The sequence below is a fragment of the Rutilus rutilus genome, assembly GCF_951802725.1.
Source record: "Rutilus rutilus genome assembly, chromosome: 23".
Lineage (NCBI taxonomy): Eukaryota > Metazoa > Chordata > Actinopteri > Cypriniformes > Leuciscidae > Rutilus > Rutilus rutilus.
The window spans coordinates 3,806,625-3,830,117 of record NC_140233.1 but is presented as its reverse complement, the minus strand read 5'-3'; positions in this window follow the sequence as shown (position 1 = coordinate 3,830,117).

Genomic DNA, 23,493 nt, shown 5'->3' with positions numbered 1-23,493 from the left:
AAAAACTTACTTGCTTTTCATAAAACGCACACAAAAGTAAAGAAAAGGGTCTCTGAATCTTCTCTCATCATCCGTGAGTACGAACAACTGAGCAGCGCGCTGCATTTCCTGTCCAGGCGCAGTTCACGTGATGGAGCGTTCAAACGCACTTAGAAAACCTCAGCGCCAAACAAATAGGCTTTCAGACAATTGGGGTGAGTAAATTATCAGCTATTTTTTTTCTTGAAGTGAACTAATCACTGCAAAAAATGCTGTTCTTACTTAGTATTTTTGTGTTGTTTCCAGTCCAAAAATCTAAAAATTCTTAAATCAAGAAGTATTTACTAGAGAAGTAAAACTACATAAGAAATTATTTTTTGTTTTCAGATAAACAGTAAGTAACTTAAGTAATTTTTGCTTAAAACAAGCTAAATTATCTGCCAGTGCAGTAAGAAAAAAAAACTTAATTCAAAAAAACTTAATAAAAACCTAATCTTAAAACAAGATTATTTTCCTTACTGCACTGGCAGATAATTTAGCTTGTTTTAAGCAAAAATCACTTAAGATACTTTCTGTTTATCTGAAAACAAAATAGAATTTCTTATGTAGTTTTACTTCTCTAGTAAATGCTTCTTGATTTAAGAATTTTTAGATTTTTGGACTGGAAACAACACAAAAATACTAAGTAAGAACAGCATTTTTTGCAGTGATCCTTTAAGCGCCTGCAACACATCCAGAACTAGTGTTAAACACATCCTCCATGCTCCATCTTTACTGTGCTCAGGAACTGGCAACGGCTTCTGGTCCAGGCCCGCATTGATTTTAAAACTCTTATTGTAACATATAAAGCTGTACAAGGAACTGCACCATCATATATATGTGATTTAAATACGCTATAAATGCCCTCTCGATCTCTCAGCTCCGCCGACTCCTTTCTCTATAAGAAACTATAGAGAAAAAAAAACATACCTTCCTAAACCTTCCTTTAACTATAAGAAGAAAAAACACCTTTTTAGGATAGTGTTTGTGTCTTAATTGGAGACACTTGATGTTTTTTTTTTTTATGGATCTACTTTAGTACTTGTAGCGCTTTGGGTATAGGAAAAGCGCAATATAAATAAAATGTATTATTATTATTCACTATTTTTACTGTATTTTTGGTCAAATAAATGCGCTTTGGTGGTAACTTCTTACCAACCCCAAACATTTGAACGTAAATATAGTTTAAGCTAAAACTCTATTTTATATTTATCATAGTGGAAGAAGAAGTCTTGTGGTGTGTTAAAGTCATATTGATTTTTTGTGTTGAAAAAACAGCCTAAAGTGTTTATTGCTAGCCTGGTTAATCTGATCTGTTTGGGTGTTTTACTGAGGTTTAGGGCACTACAGTTGGCTGGTAAAACCAGCAAACCACTTTAGGTTAACCTGTTTTCTCAAGAGTTCAATGAACCTTGTCCAAATTGGAAGTTGGAAACTGTTGCACAATCATCTTTTACGAACTGTTGTCCCACTGCACGTGCTTGTGTTTTCACACAGATCTCTGAGCTAAATGCTAAATAGACACTGTGATTTACAGAAGACACATGAAGATCTATGGCTTTTATAAAACTCTCTCTCCCGAGAGCCGCGTAAATCAGAAAACACTTCTTCTCACACACAGGATCCGTTTTCTGCAGCGACTCTGAGGTCGAGAGGTCGCTCTGAAGGAAACCAAAAACTGTCAAACCATAATGGATTGTCGAGGTGGTGCAAAAACGAATGTTCAGAGGTGAGCTACGAAGTGTTTTCACCCCCGTGAACACCGATATTATTACCTCCTTTGTCTCGGATGCTTCAGGCGTTTTTAATATTTAAGATTTAAGATATTAGAGATGTTTATAATGACTCATTAAAGTAACATTCAGGGCCCAGAGCAACTTCAGTGAAACAGATTGGGGTTATAAAGCTTAATACATAAAGTCATGAAGTTTTTAAAACAGATGTAATGTTTTTGTTCTTATTATAATTGCATACCGGTAATACAAATACAGTGTATTTTGAGGTATATTTATACAGTTTTTTTTTTGCACTTACCCTGGTAACACTATGTTACCTTGGAGTAAAAATCCCATATGAATATGGAAATCATATTCAAAGAACTTTTCTTAAGAACGTTTAGCTGACGATCCCATTAAGTTATGAAAATATTTAGTGTCTTCTGTGGAAACTTCAGATCAGCGTCTTCCATGTTATTTTAAGCTGATCCGCAGGTGTTTGCTTTTCCCGTGTTACTCGGTTTTCCTGCTTTAAGCACCAATCCATCCTGAGCATTAAACACCAACCGTCCTAACAGATGAATGTGTGTAAGATGTTAGTGTCAGGATCATCTTTCTCCATCATTTCATCTCATGTGATTCATTCTGACAGAAATGACTCGGAAATACTGGAATCTGAGGAGACTGAGTTCATTTTAAAGTCATCTCGCATTAGAAACAGATTAACAGATTAGATCTTAAGATGTGAAGATCTGCTCATGTTTTTCAGCCCCTGCTGGTCGATGTCGTAACTACACTATCATGCATGTAAAAAGCTGTTTCTCCATCGACAGCCATTCAAAAGAAGCCGTGCATTCTGATTAAATACATTTCTTTTGGCATTAATTGTGCAAAAGTGTGCTTATGTAAAAAAAAAAAAAAAAAAAAATAAAAACGTGATCATCTTTGAGGAGGTCTTTAAACAGCAGATGTGTAACTTCACTTGCGTGTTTTTGTTAACATGTGCCGAGTTCCTTTTGGCAAAGAATTTATTCCACTTCCAGAGCCAGAAGCTTCAGATTATTAAAACAGAAACGCGGGATGATCGTGGCGAGAAGCCTCTCACTGACAGACTCCATGCAACATTACGGATAAATCAAATAAACATCAGGATTAGCCTAATTCCATAAAGACAAATGTGTCTGGAAATATCGGTCAGACATTTAGCGAGTTTTAATGGAGCTCAAATGCTTTCTGAAGTTAGTCTGCCCTTTAAACCATGCACATTATTGCTGCTTTGAACCAAAATGTATAATAAAATACTCTAATTTAGCATTTTAAGGTAGAAAATGGATATATTTCCCCAGGTTATTGATTACATAAAAAATTGCACACATACAAGTTTTATTAATACTATGTTTGAATATGCAAATTCTCCATTATCTAGTTAAATATGCACTAATTTGAATAATTTTCCAGAACCTAAATCTGAACATTAGATAAAGCCAGATTCAAAACTATCGTTTCATTTTGCTGAAAGGCTTTTTAAGTAAGGATTTGGGATTTTTCCTGCAGTGTCTCATCCTAAAACCTTTGATTTGAACTTAGTTTGAGATGTGATATGTGTCTGGATAAAAAGTATTTGGGAGATTTATGGGACAAATTTCTTTGAACGCCTTTAAAAGTGATGTGTGTAATATTTTGGATATTCTTCAGAATGTGTATTTGAGTTTATGCCTTTCTTTGAAGTCATAATTCAGGGTAAGAGGGAATTACATAACATCTCCAACACTTTAGGATGAGAGGGGGTTCGGGAAATCATCTAATGCAGACGGGAATTTGCCAGCCGCTCTGGATACACCACACAGCTGGAAATGTGTTAGGCATCGTGTTTACATATCTGTCCGTCACCGTCCTGGGGAATATAATATTCCATAAGCTTACTCTCAACTTTAGTCTCCATCTGGAATCAATCTTTCGCTGCAGCGCCGAGCTTCATATTCAAATTGAGCTAATTGTTGATACAAGTTTTTATTGTTGTCCCTAAGCAGCTCCTGCATGTTTACTTTGGGTTTCACAGCATTATTCACTCTTTCCCTTAGGATGCATTATTATTTCAAGCGATGTAATGTTCTGTTCTGTTTGATTTAAACTGAACCTAAACTCAGACCGGAAGATCACAGAGAACATTCATTGAATATTTGTTGAATATATTTAATTCATGTTATTATTGTGAATGACTCATAGGTGCGCGTTATTCCATAATACCGTCCAAAAACAACTTTCCTTTTCCGCAGTTTCATCAATACCTTTCCAAAAAATTTGCCAATGGAAAATAAAATAAGTAAACAATTTTTGTTTTCCGTTAGACAGGCCTCTATTAATATTTTACTACTTCATGAATATGCATTATATTTGGCAAATATCTTTGATGCTATTCCAAATTCATATTGATTTTCCTCTCTGGTCAGTTGTTACAGTTTGATGGTTATAGATTATATTTTATGGCGCTTGACATCTTTACTACATTAACGTTCAAAAGTATTAAAGTTTTTTTTTTAAATATTTTTATTCAGCAAGACTACATTAAATTGGTCAAAAGTGGCCATAAAGACATTTATAAATGTTACAAAATAATTAAAATTTCAATAAATGCTGTTCTTTTGAACTTTCTATTCATCGTAGAATCTTGAAAAATAAAATGTATCACAGTTTCAACAAAAATATTAAGCAATTTTCAACATTGATAATAATCATAAATGTTTCTTGATCATCAAATCATCATATTAGAAGGATTTCTGAAGGATCATGTGACACTGAAGACTGGAGTAATGATGCTGAAAATTCAGCTTTTTGAAAAATAATTTGAATTCAAATTTGAATATCAGACAAATAGGTTGAAGTCTGAAGATTTCAGACACCAACTGCCAAATATTAGGCGATCCTTATATTGTAATTATTATGATCACATGCTGTAATCATTACCTAACATATTTAGTGTCTGCTTTACTGAATAAATTATGTTTACTTGCTCTCATAATAACCTCTTAGCTGTAGGCTATATGACTGCCATTACTTACACACTCACCTCTGACACAGAATCGTTTTGAATTTAATTGATCTGAAAATGCAATTTCAGACTGACTTTAGGCACTTATTTAGGCTAATAATTGCTCTGTTTTGTGTCTTAAGCTGCGGTCATTAGCTAGCAAAACTTTGCTAATGTTCAAAAACGGTCCATTGTGTAACGATGAATGAAGCTCAGCTCACACATTAAGCAGCTTTCTGTTGGTCAATGTGGTGAATTCAAATTCTGTCAATTTTATTACAAAATTCAAACAATAAATTCAGTTTTGGCACTCTTTAATGTGGCATGACAGATCGCTGTAGCGCCTCAAGCGGCACATGAATCAATCTGTGTTCCTCTTTATTACTACTAGTTATAGCACCAAATAAACATGAATGAACATCAGAAGGTATGTTGAAGGAACTGACTGAAATGTGTCATTGTTCAATGAGTGTTTCAACAGCGGAAAGACGTGAATGAAAGCGCTTTTAAATGTCGCTTAAAGCCTTGACCACACAGCATGTTAGTTAGCTAGAAAAATAACTCTAGAGACGAGCATTTTGCTAAATATATGCACTATATTACATATTTATTATATTTTTACTCTCATATCATTAAAAAAGTAGTATAACATTATTATAAAAAAAGCATATTAATTGTACAGTATAAGAATGAGAAATTTTAACCTTTAATAATAATAATAATAGCAGCTGACAGGTTTCCCTGTAGGTTTACAGCATTAGATGACAGAGATTTGAATATACTGTACCTGATATTTAGCCAAATTAATTGATTTTCGATATTGAATCAAGATCAGAATCCCCCCCATCCATAATTCTCACTCCAAGCGTAACTCAAAAGTTGTTAGCCCTGCCTTTAGCCAACAAAATAATAATGTATTTTTGTACATTAACATGTGTTGGGCAAATTCATTTGATACTATCAGATTTTGGCGGGACGCTGGTGTATATTTGTGAAATTGAACCGCATATCTCTTGAGAGGTTTTGATCATAAATCACAGATGATCGTGATTTATTTGACCCCCTTGACAAGCTTTTCCTCAACAGGCTTTTGTTTGTTCACAATTTGATTTAGTGTTTATATTTATTCTGGGTTTTAGTTCCAACCCTCAGAAGGACATGTACGGTGGGAAAGCATAGCTTTGTGTTAACACAGCGATTCAGACATGAGCTGTAAATCTATAGATCATTTATATGTTAATATATATATATACAGTCAAACCAAAAATAATTCAGACAACAGATGTAATTTTTTATATTTTTCACTAGTGTGTGCAGAACACTATAGATCATTTATGTAAGTGAGGAGAGCAAAATAAAGTAAACTGTGACCTATTATACCCAAAAATTCTTCATACAGTGACTACCAGTAACATTTATTAAAATTTGGGACCATAAATGATCCAGACTCTTTGACCTGATCATGTTTTGCTGAAGTGTGTTTTCTTTAATTGCTAATGCTCTTTTTACACACAGACTGAACAAAATGAAGCATTGCTTGGTCACTGGTTGAGCTAAACTGGTATTATCTAATTGTGTTAAATTTAACAGCTGACAGATATTCAACATAATTTATGTGTGAGACGGAAGGACGGACAAAACCAGTCAAATATCAACTGAGTTCTGCTCATATTTTATTACCATTATAAACTATAGCGAATAAACTGTGATAATGTGAGAAATGTTGAAGGTGTCTGAATTAATTTTGGTTTGACAGTATATATATAAATATGTTAATGTACTTTACAGTTCTTAAAAGCATGATAGCTTGTAATAAGATACAGTTTTTGCCAGTTTTCTCAGCATTGAATAGGAATAACATTCCTTTGGGTTTTCCATCCATACAGGATAACGTCCTGCTAATCGTCTCCTCATGTGAAGTCTTTAAGAACATCATGCAGAGTTGGATTACTCTGCAAAACCCTGTTTAACGTATCATTGCCCACTGAATTTCCTTCAGATGTTCACACACATCGCTGAAGCCCGAGCTCTCGTGCTTCTTTATATGGCATCTTAATTCTTACAATCTTTCCCTCCCAAATTCATTCCAGTTCCTGCACAAATCAAAGCACATTACGGTCATTCCTCTGAAGGACATGGGTTGTAATTCTGTTTAATGGTTCAGAGAATTTGACGCAACCTTTCATCAGCTAAAGGCACTCACACACTACAAGATAATCGGACGATTTTGGGCAATCCGACAATCCTTATCCCCAGATTATCCTCACAATGTGTGTTAAGAGTGATTGCATCGGGGACGCACAATCTCAAATCGTGAATATCCAAAATGGTGAATATTTACGATCAGAAATCCTGTTGTGTTGTGTAGGTTTGTGGATCAAAACCCACCCAATAAAAACTGCTGTAAAAATCACAGTTATGGACTCTTATTTTGATATTCTGTTCTGTTTTCTTTATTTAATGTTTCCTGTTTAGTTTCGGTTATGTTTCTGTAATTATCATCAGCTGTATCTTATTTAATGTTTGATTATCCCCTGCATATATACTCCCTGTTCAGTTTTGTCCTTTGTCCGTTATAGTCTTATGGTTGTGTGGTTGTATAACTCGTGTTACGTATTAAAGTCTATACAAAGATAATTATTTGTTTGTGCGTGTTGCCTACACTGTAAAAAAAAAAAATCTGTTAAATTTACGGTAAAAAAACTGGCAGCTCTGGTTGCCAGAAATTTACTGTAAAAAATACGGTAGCAACATTTTAGATTTACAGACTTTACTTAAATTTACAGTAATAAACCGTATTTAATTATTTATCTTATATAATGTTAATTTACTGACCTATTGAAGTATTTATATCTGTTTTGTATAATATCCATAGTAATACACTGACAACCACCAATCACAGTGGAGATGAAAATCACATGATGAATTAAAGCTCATCACAAGCAGCTCTTTCACAAGAAAGTTAATGCTTATATATAGAAGCTGCACAGTTAGGCCTGTCACGATAACAAATTTTTCTGGACGATAAATTGTCCAAGAAATTATTGCGATAAACGATAATGTTGTCGTTCTGAGACCATTTTCATCTAATATAATGATAATGGCATAATAATGCAGGTACACCTTTTCAAAGATCTATAAACTCTTATTTCTAAAGAATATTAAACACTGAAAACGGAAAACATTTTAAATATCCACAAAAAATGAACAAAACAACCAAAAACAATAAAAGCAATGGACTCTCAGTGTCTGTTAACAAAAAAAAATTCACTTGAATAAATACCAAAAACAATAAATGGATGTAAACAAAATTGCACTTGCAAAAAATATTAAACATTAGGCTCAGACATAAATAGTGATACATTCCATAACAGGCAAAACTGCCAGTTAGGACCTTTGTAAACAACTAAAAAAAGCCTCAACAGGCCATATCACACCATTTTGCACTGTCCTCCTGTTACTTTGTCGACTAAACGCCCAAGTGATTGTGTACTGTCGGGAAGACGGAGATGCACTTTATTGCGTGTATATGCTACGCACTGAAAATACTTGGTTAGGATTAGGGGTGAGGAGTGCGTGCGTATTACACGCCATAAAGTGCGTATCATATGCACACAAAAACTATTTTTGGCGTATAAATGGCACGAGAAATAACATTCGTGGTATAGATACGCATTTTCATGAGATCGGGCTCGCTGTGTGACTGACAAGCGCCGCGCGCCGCCTCCCCACACAAAGACCATGCAACTGACAAGAGAGTTCACTCCTCATATACGCGAAGGAACCGAGAGTGGTCATCCAGTCTCTTTGGTAGAGAGAGAGAGAGAGAGAGAGACGAGGAAAACAAACAAGCATGCAAATGGAATTATCGCGGCCGGAAAAATTATCGAGCTCATTTTTTTTTATCGTGCGATTAAATGATTTATTGACTATCGCGACAGGCTTATGCACAGTGGCATTCACACAAACACTAAATCATGGTAACACACATGAAATTTAAAAAATGCAATAAACATTAATTTAACAACATTAAATGTAACATAAAACCCTAATGTCATAACTGATTAAAAAAAAAAAAAAAACTATGAAGAAACATCAAATGTGAAGTGTGAATTTACATTTTTTCACTGTAAATAATACAATGACTTGTTCGTTTTCACTTCCAAAAACTGTAAATTTAACGGTATCTTACAGTAAAGTTACATTAAATGTACCGTTAGATCTTTCACAGTTGTTTACCGTATATAGTAAGGGAACTTTCTCTTAACCAATTAACAGTTTTTCACTGTGGCATTTTTACAGTCTTTGACCGTTAAAATCACGATCATTTGAGCGTCACAATAACCCCGTCATGATGTTTTAAAAACGTTCCATTACAAAACAAAACATAAGGTGCAGTTAACATATATCGATGACTAAAATATGATCAATATCAAACTGTAACTTTGAGAAAAATTGCATTTTAGTTTCAAGTATGTATACAACAATTCAAAATAAGATGGAGGTCGATGGTTTCTTCAAGTGACCTCACGGTGAGCTCAATATGAAATATTGAAAATATGAAAAAATGTAGTATGGGACTTGATTTTCTCCATGAGGAACTGATTGGATGGTCAAAGTGTCTCTATGAAGGTGGTTAAGAAAGATTGACGACACCATCGGAAAAGTAAAGTTGTTTCAGAGGCGGTGCATGTTGTTGCATTTTGATGACATATTATGAAGACAAAAATGTGTTTGTTTGTTTTTTTCTGGAATAGCAAGCAATGATGAAACGATGCATAAATGTGTTGATTGATTTCACATCGACTCTAAAATGAGCAAAGTAAAATAAACAACCAGCATAAAACAGTATCAAAATGGTTAAAAAAATAATTAAAAAATCATGCATTATAGAAAATGAGATTCCGGTTTCATTATTGTGATCGACGGGGCAGAACTTTTATGTAAACACATTTGATGTTTTATTTTCCTATCTGAGCCCAAACAGAAGCTCCTCTGACAGAATGGCAGTCTGGAGCGGATCAAGCCTCATGAGATGCTAAACTAGGTTAGCGGAGATGCTTGATCAACCAAGCAAATGTCTAATTTCAGTGAAGCAGTGATGCTCTCTGAGATTATGTGCACTTCAGATTTGTGTATTCAGTATTATTTGTGAATTTGATTATGTAGCTACTTATACATTTTCTTGCGAGTGCCGTCAAGATTACTCTCTGGTGCCGTGCACTCGCTGTTCTGACTCCGCCCACATGCTGTTCTGATTGGCTGACTCCGCCCACACGCTGTTCTGATTGGCTGACTCCGCCCACACGCTGTTCTGATTGTCTGACTCCGCCCACACACTGTTCTGATTGGCTGACCCTGCCCACACGCTGTTCTGATTGGCTGTGGGTTTTGATTGATTTTGACACATCTCGCAGTCGCGTCGCGTCTAGTGTGGACAGACAAATTACTTGTCGCTGGAATCTTATCGCATTGTGTCTGGTTAGGACATGGAGTTAGGATTGCCAGCGTTTTTTTTTTTTTTTTTTTTCTTAAATGAAAGGTTTAAAAAAAGGGTGTTTCGTGTTTTTTTTCGTGTATATTGTTGGTTCTTTGGGTGTACGCATGTTGAAACGCAAGCAACAAAAAAATTCCCCATGGGGATAATAAAGTAATCAATCAATCAATTACCATCAAATTGCATGTGGTTAATTGTTATATAAATGTTGCAATTTCTTCATGCAAAATATAACTCATCTAGGGTTGAAATGTAACCTATAACATGTTCCTGACAGGCTTTATTAGATTGACCCCTGATGTGAAATCCTCATCTCAGCTACTCATTCCCTGGTAAACTGATGTTTTATTTTGCACAGTGGACATGACGTTGGACATTGAAACGTCCACTGAGGACGTGTTTCTCCAAGGAGGTTTGGGCCAATCCAGATGCTTCTTTGAAGTTCAGACGCGGTACAATTGCTCCATGGGACACTGTCAGTTCCCAGTCGGTTTTTACACATTTTTGACTTTTTCCATCTGCTGAGCATATTTTCATCCATCTGTGTGCATGTCTTGCTCATGTGGCGGCTCCTACTTTATACTTCTTTCTATGTGGAAATGGTGAAAATGTCTCTTGGGTGTTTTGCATGCATGCGAGGGGGACGTCAGGTCATATTAATGATATTTTGTTATATAAACACTATTGTGGTGTTTATCTGCCACATATTGAGTGGTTTAAACTCAGCTTCCATCCCTTAATAATTTCCCCCAGTAATATAAAGAAAAGCATGGCTATCTATTGACGACCCCAACTCCTGCGGAGACTTCGGATGATGCAACTCTGAATCAACATGCAATAATGCTACATTTTTCTAAATGTCTTAAACATTTCTTAACAAACAAGTTTCCATTACCTCAATGAGCTCATTGTTTCTGCCTTAAATTATTACATGGTTTAAATTAATACATTTTTAGCTAACTGTGATTTTGTTTATGTATATTTCTGAAATACATAACTAAGAAAGATACCTCTGATAACAGATCACTCTAAATTGTAATGTGGACTCATGCATTTTCTGTAAAGCTGCTTTGAAACGATGTGTATTGTGAAAAGTGCTATACAAATAAATATGAACTGAATTGAATCACACTTCACAGGGTAAAAAAAAAACATGCAACCCTTTAAAAAAAAAACACAGACTTAGATTGACGATGGGATCTCGTGTGTCAGTCTCGTTTGGTCTGGCATTAGCCATCTGCTCTGGGTTTGTTTTGGTGATCAGAGAGCAGAACGTTTCATGCACCTGCTTGTTCCGAACATCATCTCTTATTAGCGCTAAATGCTCAACCATTAGCATCATGTCCTGGAGACTAATTGCAAACTATGTCATATGATATGAAATGTCTTCTGGGAGTCCAGGGACGTCAAGCTCTAGTGCTTGATGAGTTTTTCCATATGCATTAGTGTTTTAGATGACAAATCGAGGTTAGGTGTGTTTATGAGAGCAAAGGGTAGTGTGATATTCTATGGATGGTGAATTTGAATTTGATGGATGAAAGAAAAAATGTATTATTCATATTTTTGATATGAATAATATGGGCGGGGGGGGGGGGGATATATATATATTTTTTGTAAACTTTATTTAGTTTTCTAATATGACATTTGTCTTTTTCTGAAAAAAAGGTCCAAAAACTAAACAATAGCACAGTATACCAAATATATAACAATAAGGGAACTCTAGATACAGATAAATATCCCTGATAAAAGATAAAAAGAAATAAAAATACTACCATAACAAGATACCAAGAGTTAGGTAAATAAATTAAGAGTTACAAAGATATTATGCAATATAAAAACAAGTATAAAGTTATCAAATTCCCAAGTTATCTAATACAGGCTTCCAAATGTTCCAAAATATATCTAGCTTGTCATTGTTAATAAATCGTAACTTCTCAGTATGATTAATGCTCAATAATATTGGCACAATGTCCAGTTTCCACCTTTGAAGAATCAATCTCTTTGCAAGGACAATAAATAAAGAAATACGCTGTCTTTCAAATTACCTAAAAGAAGGGACAGAAATCACCACTTTATCATATTTTAGTTTTTTTTTTTTTTTTACCTTCATATTACAAACTCAAAGAAACAATATTAAACCATGTGATTTACCCAAGTGCTTATTGGTGTTGGTAAAACAAAAACAAGCTTCTGAGGTCACTGGTTTTGGTCGCTTTCATCATAATGCATAAATGTCTTAAGTCTAGGAAACATGAGCAATTGAATCAGGGAAAAAATGCACAGATCCTCAAAACTTCATTGAGATGGTTGTGTAATAGCCTATAGCATATGACATGGAGAGGCTCAAATAGACTGCTGTGTATTTCTGAGAAATGGGAATCTATTACCACCTGATTGATAATCTGTGAGCGATAGTCTAACCTGACTCAGCGGAAGGGCTCGCGGTCATTCGGATTGCCTGTCGGGGATAAATTAGATTTGCGTTTCCCTCGGAAAGCTCTCGTTTATCATGCGCTGTCTCATAAAGCAACGTGAGAAAGCTCATGATAAAGTCCACCTTGAGGCAGAGTCGGGGAAAACTCGGTTATGCTAACGCTCAAAGAAACACACACACATTTTTCTCACAGTGTAATATATGACGTCCATCTCACTACCTCGACAAACAAACCTAAACTCCGTGTTAAAAAATGATCCTGCTACATTTCACACGAGCAGCTGTATATGAACGGCATGATTTATGAGTCAATGTGCAGCACATTTCATTCGGCCAGCATGAGAACATCTGCACAACTTTCTTTCTGCTGAGCAACTGCGACCGGTTATTATGTAGGCTACTTTTAATTTAATTTCACCCAGAAATATGTTGTTATTGTTGGTGCCAATATTAAATAAGTAATCATATTGTACTTTGAGGTTAGGTTACTTTTAGTCTTTGGTTCTGTAATCAACACCAACATCATTTTGAAGCATAGACTGTAAAAAAAAAGATGGACGACGACTCTTCACTCTCTTCCATTGGTGATAATTGAAGCCGCAATATGGCGCTGACATCATGCGCTGATATGGGACCTGATTCTGCGCAGTAGTGAGTGTGTGTGGAGTCACGATATCAAGGTCCCGCACTCACTCCCACAGAAACGGTTAGCACAAAGTTTATTGTGTGATATAAACAGTAGAAATTAGAGGGTTAGTTCACCTCAAAATGAAAATTTCCTGATAATTTACTCGCCCCAATGCCATTCAAGATGTTCATGTCTTTCTTTCTTCAGTGGAAAAGAAATTACGTTTTTTTGAGGAAAACATTTCAGGATTTTTCTCCACACAATGGACTTCAATGGCAACCAAATCAATGCAGTTTCAAAGGGCTCTGCACGATCCCAACTGAGCAATAGGTTCTTATCTAGCGAAACAATCGGTCATTTTCTAAATAAAATAAAAATGTATATACTTTTTAACCACAATTGTTCGTCTTGTGCTGGTCTGCGACGCACCACGCATTACGAAATCACGCTGGACGTAGCGGTCTCCTCCATCTGCCTAAGGTCTTCATCTGTGTATTCTGGTTCAAAAAGGGCGGGAAGGGCGAAAAACTCCTTATTGTTTTATCTTTTTTGTTAAAGGGCTTTTGTATTAGTCTTCACACGTTCGCTTTGTAAACAATGGGGCGGTACTTCCGCCTACGTCCAGCATGACCTTCCCAACGTGATTACGTAATGCCTGGCGCGTCGCAGACCAGCACAAGACGAACAATTGTGGTTAAAAAGTATATACATCTTTATTTTATTTAGAAAATGACCGATCGTTTCGCTAGATAAGACCCTATTCCTCAGCTGGGATCGTGCAGAGCCCTTTGAAGCTGCATTGATTTGGATTTCAACACGTTGAAGTTACCGTTAACGTTGAAGTCCATTGTGTGGAGATAAATCCTGAAATGTTTTCCTCAAAAAACTTAATTTCTTTTCCACTGAAGAAAGACAGACATGAATATCTTGGATGGCATTGGGTTTGAGTAAATTATAAGGACATTTTCATTTTGAGGTGAACTAATCCTTTAAAGTTGAAGCTCCAATCTCCGGCGGGGTTTATGAGCTATACTGGGACCAGCCACCGGGGGCGATCGAGACGCTTTGGATTCACTTTTCAGCACTTGTCGCTTGCGGCACGCTTGTTTTGAACGGGTAAATACAGATTTAAATGGTTGACTATGTAACTTATTTTGTTTGAAATAAAATAAAATAAAAAGTTATCAGTGCTCATCAATGTCAAAATAATGACCAATCAGATCAAAGAAGGCGGGGCTTAATGTTCACTGGAGATGAGTGTGAATTCCACTTTTAGTTTTTACAATGAAAGAGTGCATGCGTGGTAAGATATAAGTAGCTAAACATTTAACATTTATAAAAAAATATATTATTTCTATTAACAGTGCTGTTTGTCTATTCAAAACTTACCATCATCATGCAAGAGTGTTGTGGATGGTTGCCAAGGCGTTGCTATGGTATTCTGGGTGGTTGCTGAGGTGTTCTGTGTGATTGGCCCTTGTATTGTTTTCTTTGGCTGTCTCACCTGGCTGTCCTGTCGTTGGTCACATGGTTTGCGAATACTCGTCTGTGGCCGGTTAGCAGACTTCTACACATCTGCAAAGGTTGGTGTACACAACTTTAGCCTGTTGAACCTCATTCTCAGAACACCACATGACTAGCAGACACAGCTGTTAATATTCACTGCACACGTACTGTATCCCAGCATGCCGCAGTTGCTAAGTGCCTCTCTGAGGAACATTGACCTCACCGTGGAATGGGGTTTCGTGCTTAGAATAGTCATTACTGAGGCCAGCAAACGCAAACAGAGAAGAAAAACAAGGCGAGCGTGAGGAAACGAGTGTTTATTGTGTGATTTCATGGTTGACTGAGAGAGCGCACGTGACATCAGCTTTCTGTCTCTCACAATTTGTCAGTATTTATAACTTTTGGGTTGAGTCTACATCATCTCTGTGGTATCTCTGTGGTATCTCTGAGATTTAATGCAAGACACTAAATCTGTCTTGTATTCAGTGTTTTTTTATATAAACTTTTTTCCATTTTCACAGAATGAAAGTTCAAAGTGGATTTATTATAGTCTTATAGTCTGGATTCATACTCAGACTCAAATTAAAGTCATTTCCAATGGCAATCGATGCTGCATTCATATTTTTGCACCAGATGTTATACGCTAAAACAACGTTATTTTGAATAAGTAACATGAATAAATACATAAATCCTCAAATAATGTCACATCATAAATGCTCTTTTACAAAATGTCTTTTAAACTTTATACCGGGTCCTAAAGTAAAACTTTGCTGAATAATTCCAAAGCTCATAGCTCAATACTCACCATAATGTCTTTAACTTGATACGATGAATGTTTTTCCGTCTTCAGCACGGCTGGTTCGGTTTCACTCGCTCTCCCGCGCATCCGCATTTGAATTCTCCGCACCAACGGTTTTCCTCATCTGGCGCATTATGCGCATGCGTAGCCTACACAATGTTTTGGCTGTAGGACTTGTTCTGCAAACAGATTTTTCACTTCGACTTGAAAGAGTGACTGAGCACAATTAAATATTTTCGGTGAATGTACATTTAAAATTTTAAGTGAAGACATTAAGCTATGATTAGTACAATCATCTTTTTTTTTGCGTGGGGATATTATTTAGTAATTTATTAATTGAGCCAATATGTAGCCTAATTGTGAGTTTCCAAAATTTTTCCTAAATTAATTTTTACAGTGCGGTGCAAAACAACATTTATTTCACTTCATCCTCCATGTTGCATGATTTTTGCTATTTATTTATTTATTTTTTCATATAATGAGGAATCAAGTTTTCATTGATCTGTTATGAGGCAAGAATTGTACAACTTAACTTAAATTGTACGTTAAATTAAGACCCAAAATCTTGACTAAGTAGATACATTTTATATTTTAATATTTAATTCATATTCAATACATTTTCCGACCCTAATAAAATAATAATAAAACAATAAAAATAAATCACAATATGACTGCTTTAATATTACAAAATGGCCATGAAATTCAAGTGTTTATAGCCGTAGGGGCACCAGAGTACTCAAATCGAATTGGCCAGCATGTTTTTAATTGTTTGATTGTCTAAAATGCTTTAATATACGGCCTATGTAGGCAGCTAGTAACAGCAGGAACACCATATTAGTCCTTCATTTAAACAGTAACACACATTGTGCAACATCACTTTACTAATGCCGAAGAAGCCGCTGAAATCACTTCTGCCACCAGTATCAAAATTATCAAAAGATTCAATCCATTTTTAACTGCTTGTGTGTTTGTCGCCTCACTAGGGTTTATGTCTCACCTCAGAAGCTGCATTGATTCTGTATTATAATGCAAACATGGCTTTTTTGCAATAACAGGTGTTTGGTGGACACTTCAGACTCGATCTCATCAGCGTTTTGGCACAGTGGTGATTGATAGACGCGTCTGCTACGCCCAGCACAATTTTCCTCCCCTGCAAAACAGCATCTGCAAGTAAAGCATGCTCTTTTCTCCTCCGTGGCCTGCATAGTAAATCACAGGCCCCCTCACCTCCATAAATCACAGCTGGAGCTCCAGGCTCCCCTTATTTCATTTTGCAGGAATCAACTGCAAGTAATCATATCATGTTCTCCTGTTATGGCGTGATATATCAGTGAGTCTGGTGTAAAAGAAAAAAGTGTGAATTTTAAATGCCACTTACATTAGTTTTGAACATGAAATGGCTTTTTTTTTTTTTCATATAACAAGGATTTCAATTTGTCTTTGATCTTTTGAGGTAAGGGTTCACACTATAGGAAAAAAAATCAAACTTTCAAACTTCCTTCCAGTTAAATTAAGACTGTTTTTGGTCCAAAAAAAACCTTGGCAATACAGTTAATACATGATAATAAATATAAATTTAATTATACATTTTCTAACCCTCATAAATAAATAATAATAATAATAATAATAAGGAACTATTGGCTGGCATGTTTTTAATTATTGAATATTTTAATGAAATCCAACTCGTCCCTGGTACAGTATGAGCAGGAATATCAGAATGGATTGCTTCACTATTGAAATGAATAAGCCTTGACATGTTTAGAGACATTAACTGGCACTGGCAGCAGCCAAAACCCCCCTTTTTTAATTAAATATTAGTTCTTCCCTTTTATTTTATTGAAATCCACCTCGTCCCTGGTACAGTGTGAACAGGAACATCATAACTGATTGCTTCAATATTGAAATGAATAAGCCTTGACATGTTTAGAGAAATTAACTGACACTGGCAGCAGCCAAAACCCCTTTTTTTATTAAATATTATTATTTAATTATAGATATAAAATAGATTAACAGACATTCCGAAATGTTCCCAATAAACTTCCCCAGCTCATGATGTGCAATATTACATCCCAAAAGAACACGCTGAGGTCATAAAATGCACAGTTTCCCATCAGACTTGAGTTTTTGCGATTTTATACTTTGGACATTGATTAAAATCAATAGCACGTCTATGGACGAGCCACCAGCCACAAAAGAGATCTAACAAAGTTATGAAAGCGCATTTGAAGCTGTGCCAACATCCGTTCAGGACTTAATGAAGTTCAGAGAGGTTATTAGGACGGACGATATCGATTCAACAGCGCAAACTGTAGAAGACACAATAGTGGCCACTGGACAACAATGTCAGTCCGTGTCTGAAACTTGGAATGTATATTCTTGGTTAAAGGTACATCCTTCCACACATTCTTGAATTCAAAGCGAACGCCGTCAAGCACAATGCCTGGAAAAGGGATATTTCAGGCCTCACTCCCTGTTCATCCGATGTCATCACGACGAGGTCGACACTGTGGAATCGACTCGACCTTCAAGAATTCCAATTTGGAATCTGATTTCCTCTTGATTAGAAAGTTAAAAGACGTTAAAATTCCAGTGAGAGAATTCACTTCTGTAAATAAACCAAACTGGTGAAGTCTGCATAATAATTCACACAGTAAAAAAAAATTAATGTCAAAAAGTTTTAAAATGCACCGCTTCAAACCCGTCAAATAAACAGGAAAACTGGAGAAGTTCTTAAAGGAAATGTTGAGCTATATGTTTTTACATGGAAGTGCTCTCTTCCCCTTTTGGACTTTCCTAGAATGTGGCTTATGTAACTTAAACTTTGTAAAAAAACAACAAAAAAAACAAGCCAAAAAGCAACGCATAAACTTGTTGGACAACCAAACGTTAAGAGATGGTTGCCAAGAAACATAAAATTCAAAACATTTCTCTAGTCTTAGAGTATCAACCTACTGAGAAATTCCTCAAACAGCCTGTTGAACTCGACTTGCCCTGTCATTCTTCCTTGGCTGTTGAAAATATTCCCAGTAAAACCTTTTCGCACCTCATAAACTATTTTACACAGTGTCAAGCACCTCACATTCACTTTTAAGACAGGTCTGCTGAACGGCCTTCAAATAAACCTAAAGATGGTTTGCTAATAATGCAAGGGGTTACGAGAAAGTATATCAACTTTAAATGCAACTTGAACAAATGCATGACATTTTAACTCGACGTCTCAGAAATGGCACGGCTAATCAAATCAGAAAACTCTGAGAACATTTGGATCAAACTACAATCAAATTAAATGACGCGCAACCGTCATTATTTCATTATCTTGTAATTTGAAGGAGGTGAGATGACCTTTATAGGCTCATATGCAGATTAGCAGATTCTTGGATGCTTGTGAAATAGTAGGATGAAAGAACGACACGCATGATAACGAATGTGGAAGTCAAGAAAAGAATGTTTGTGCAATAGATTTTAAAGGGAATTGTTCTTTAAAACAACTTAAAGAAGAAAAAGTAACAAAAATAACTGCATAACTTATTCCTTTTATATTTCATGTATTGTTTTCGCATTAGATTGATGAGGCAAATTTTGATTCCCAAGACTGAGATGACATTAATCTTTCCTCCAGCGCCTTCAACAGTCGCTAAGATTGATATTGCTTAAGCTTATTACTTCAATTATGCTGTCTAGCTGGGTCTGAACAGTTTCCCATGATGCAATGCGTCAGTCACTCTGGTCATTATTTCAGCCATTACCAGACGTCTAATGACATTGATAACATTCACGTAATCTTCAAGCCGGCCGAATGTAAGCAGATCAAGTCACTGACGAGCTGGCCATTGCACATTTTCAATAATTTTTCACAGAAAATTAAGTGCTCTGCCTACATTTATGCATGAACAATACGGCTTCGTTTTTTTTTTTTTGTCCCTCGGAACAGATGAAGCCATTATCCAGACCGTCTCATAACTAAAAGCTCACTAACTCATTACGAAGACATCATGACATCTTCTGCAGTCAAGAAGATCGATTACAGCAATGTAAGTGTCCTTTTCTTGGCCGACAATGATCATATTAACTCTGGAAAGCAGAACAATGTGTGCCTGAACGACATTAAAGCAGAAACACTTCCAGTTTCTAGCCTTTCATCAGTATTCCATTAAAAAGTGCCCCCATATTTAAGGATCAAGCACTGAAGGTGTGATGGCACCTTTTGCCATCGCTAGTGTTCCTATTCTTCTTCTTCTTCCGCTCTGGAAGTCTATTGGGAGCCCATAGAATCGTTTGCAGGAAAGTAATGTAATTTGGTGCACAGATAGAGGACAGTCTGATCTGACACCATAGCAAATTTGGAGTCTCTAACTCAATCTCTCTAGCGCCACCACACTGTCCAAACTTGCACTCACGTTTATATTAATAACTTTTGAACCGTAAGCGCCAAAAACAAAATGATTTTTTCCTCTGATTGCGTGGCCCAAGACGATTTGATTTCTGCAAAATTCACAAAATTTTAACCAGATCATCTTTAGACCATGCTGACAAAAAGTTATGGAATTCAAGTTGATACGTCAAACCGTTCATCTTGAATAACGCACGAACGAATTTGGCAAAGAGCACGCCAAAATTAACGCAAGGCTATATCTCGGCAACGCTTTAGCGTATCCTGACCAAACTTGGTGTGTGTTATGACAACCATGACCTTAGGCTACCTGCATAGTTTCAGCACAGTGCCAGGAGATAGTCAGGAGATATGGAGAAAAAGAATACAGAGAGTTGAACAATACCCAATTTTCTTATATCGGCCATTTTGAATTCATTGGCGTATTGGTATGAAACTCGGTATGTGTCTTCAACACCATGCCCTGAAGATACTCAGGTGAAGGGGGTGGACTGGAATCCACTGCTGCTTCAATGTATATGTAATGAGTGATTACAATCAAGGTATTAATCAATATTTTTCCTTCTAAATATCAAATGAGTTGAATGACTTCTCTGGAGATTTTACTTTGTTATAGAAGTTACCAGTGTGATTACTGAAATGTTCTCCTCATGTATTCTCTAATGTAAGTATTTGATATCTGAATGCAGTAACAGTGCTTGCTTATTTAGCCAGGCTTCCAGAAAATGAAATAGGGACTTGTTTTGTGTTTGAGAAAGTTCTTCAACGTGTTAAAACACATAGGGGTCATTGAAGCCAATAGTTTAAGGGACCATTTCTCAGTTAAAGCCTATATTTTCCATTTAGACTAAAGTTTCCTATCCTTGAGAGAAAGAGCTTGTTATCTTGATGTTTTGAGATGAGACTCCTGTTTATAGTTAGAGCCAAATCCAACATTGGAACCGTGTCGGTGTGTGTGTGTGTTAGTCTTCTTGGTTACAGGTTAAGGAACCACTGGCATTATTGGAGATTGACTGAGTTGTTGTTTGGGACATGATGGCGCCCAGAAAAAGTCATGACGTGCCTGACTTCAGGGTCCGAGTGTCAGCTGCCTAATCTATGGAGATATGCTTCAGTCTATCTGTATATGCATGGAAAATAACTATGTTTATCTATTTCTTAGCGTAGCTTAGACCTTGGAAATGGTATAACTGCTGTGTCTTGAAACTGACTTCTGATGAAACTGCAAACTATCTTCAGTAAAACTTTTCTTCAATTTATTATAATTCTGACTCTGGGTCTTCTTTCAAACATCTGGTCCTACTGTTAACCCCTAACACAGGAAAATTAAAAAAAATAGGCTACTAATAACTTTTATTTAAATTAGCCTATTGTAAAGATTGGGTTGTGCAGAAAACATAAATAGGTCTACCGATTTTGCCATAGTTGGCCAAACTTCCTGTCCGCCATCTAGATTTTCTTTAAAAACCTACTTTTTCTAACTCCTCCTAGACCGTTGGTCCAGTTTTCACCAAAATCAAATTGTTTCATCTTCAGACCATGCCGGCAAAAAGTTATGGATTTTCGTGTCGATAGACCTAACTGTTTTACCACATATATACCACACATCAACAAATTTGATGACATGATGTTAAAACGACTTATTGTGCTTTCTTAGTGCCTGGCACATTTTGACAGTTTTTTAAACTGTTTTGAATATTTGGATATAGCCTAAAATGTACGGACCACCTAAAATGGCATGGCGAAGGGAAAAAAATATGAGATGGGAGGAAAAATTATGTCAAAGTTTTTTTCTCTGTGAAACGCAAAACTTTTGTGAGCGAACGTAAAATCATTAAAATTCCTCCCACCTCACATTTTTCCACCATGCCCCTTTAGGCGCTCCGTAAAAATGCAATACAGAGTGGCTAATAAACTAATTTTTAAAAGATTTTTTTTTCTAACTTATGTTATGCTATGAGAAGTTACAGAAAACATCACGTGAGTGAACTGTCCAAGTGAATCAAACTGAATCGCGAACAATTTCGCACTTTTTCGTGAACCGATTACAACCAAATGGTGATTAATTCGCGATCTGGCATTGCTAAATCTAATGCTAAAGAGCGGATAGAAAAATCACTGTGGCATGATTGCTGAAATATTATCAAAGAAATGTATCTCAGGTCGTTAATCTCTGGATGTTTACATGCTAAAATAACACCACAAATAAAAGGAATAGTAACATTAGGCTCTATTCTTCATTAAATTTCCATTATCAGTTATTTCTGTCTGTTTATCATGCAAATCCTTTTGTGTTCTAAAGAGAAAAGGAATGCAAAAATAAAGTTAGGAAAATATTTTACATTGAAACATTACTTTTAACATTTTTATTTCATATCCCAAGGCCCAATGCACTCGTAGCTTTACTTAATGACCCTGATCTCATGGTAGCTCTGAGAATAAAAGATATTGCTGATGTTCATCTTCTGATATTGGATTCCTGCCTCAAATATTCAACTGGAGGTGATTTCATTCTGGCCACAGAGAGACAAATGACAGAAATTTTGCAGTTTTATGTGAAACCGGAGCTCTATCATTGACATTTCTGCAGATCTTTGGCAGATGTTCTGAAAGAGGCTTTCAGGACACATGCTGTGGGAGGTTACAGACGTTTCATGACTGTTTAAGGATCTGTCATTCATTGTAAATGAGGTGAGAGATCCACATTCAGGCCACGGATCCTGGAGGTAAATAAGAGCTTTTGGATCTTTTCTTTCGAACCCTGTGAGTGATTTTCTCTTCTCAGCTTTAAAGTATCCCTGTGGAAAATCCAGCTTTTAATGTTGTTTATGTGTCTATGTGGTGTTTTTAATATGCTTTAAGACAAACCATGTGTAAATTCATAAGTCGACACCATTGCTTTTCTCCTTAGAACTGCAGTGAACCAAAGACAAGTGAAATCGCTGGTGTTTCTGACGTCACAAACTACCTTGTAACCAATCAGATCAACGTGTGATCGTCAACGAGTGGATCTCTGAGCTGAGTGAGTGAGTGGAGGCGGGGCTCATTTGCATATTCATAGAACCACGCGTACTAAATGAGGCAAGGGTGTCGGGTTACATTCCAGCTGTTTTAAGGCACGAAGAATTTTTTTTCACGGAAAATACATTTAAATATGTAATTTTGTTGATCAAAGACGAGTTTTAAGGGATAAAATTATTGACTACAGGGGGAATTTAACAATCTGGCCGTGGTTTACTAACGCTACAGGTCATTTAAAAAGAAATAAATCTCCCCACATGCAGTACAAATTCTCCTGGACTCATTTGTAGTAAACATGAATGAGTCACTGTTTGTACTGAAGAAAACGAATGCTTATTCGATTAGTGGCCCCTTGATTTAGTACTTCCACATATTTGTTTTGTTTTCTTGGCAGTTTATGTGGATTATAGTTAAGTTTACCATTTGAAATGTGATCTCATTAATCAATCCTGGTTTG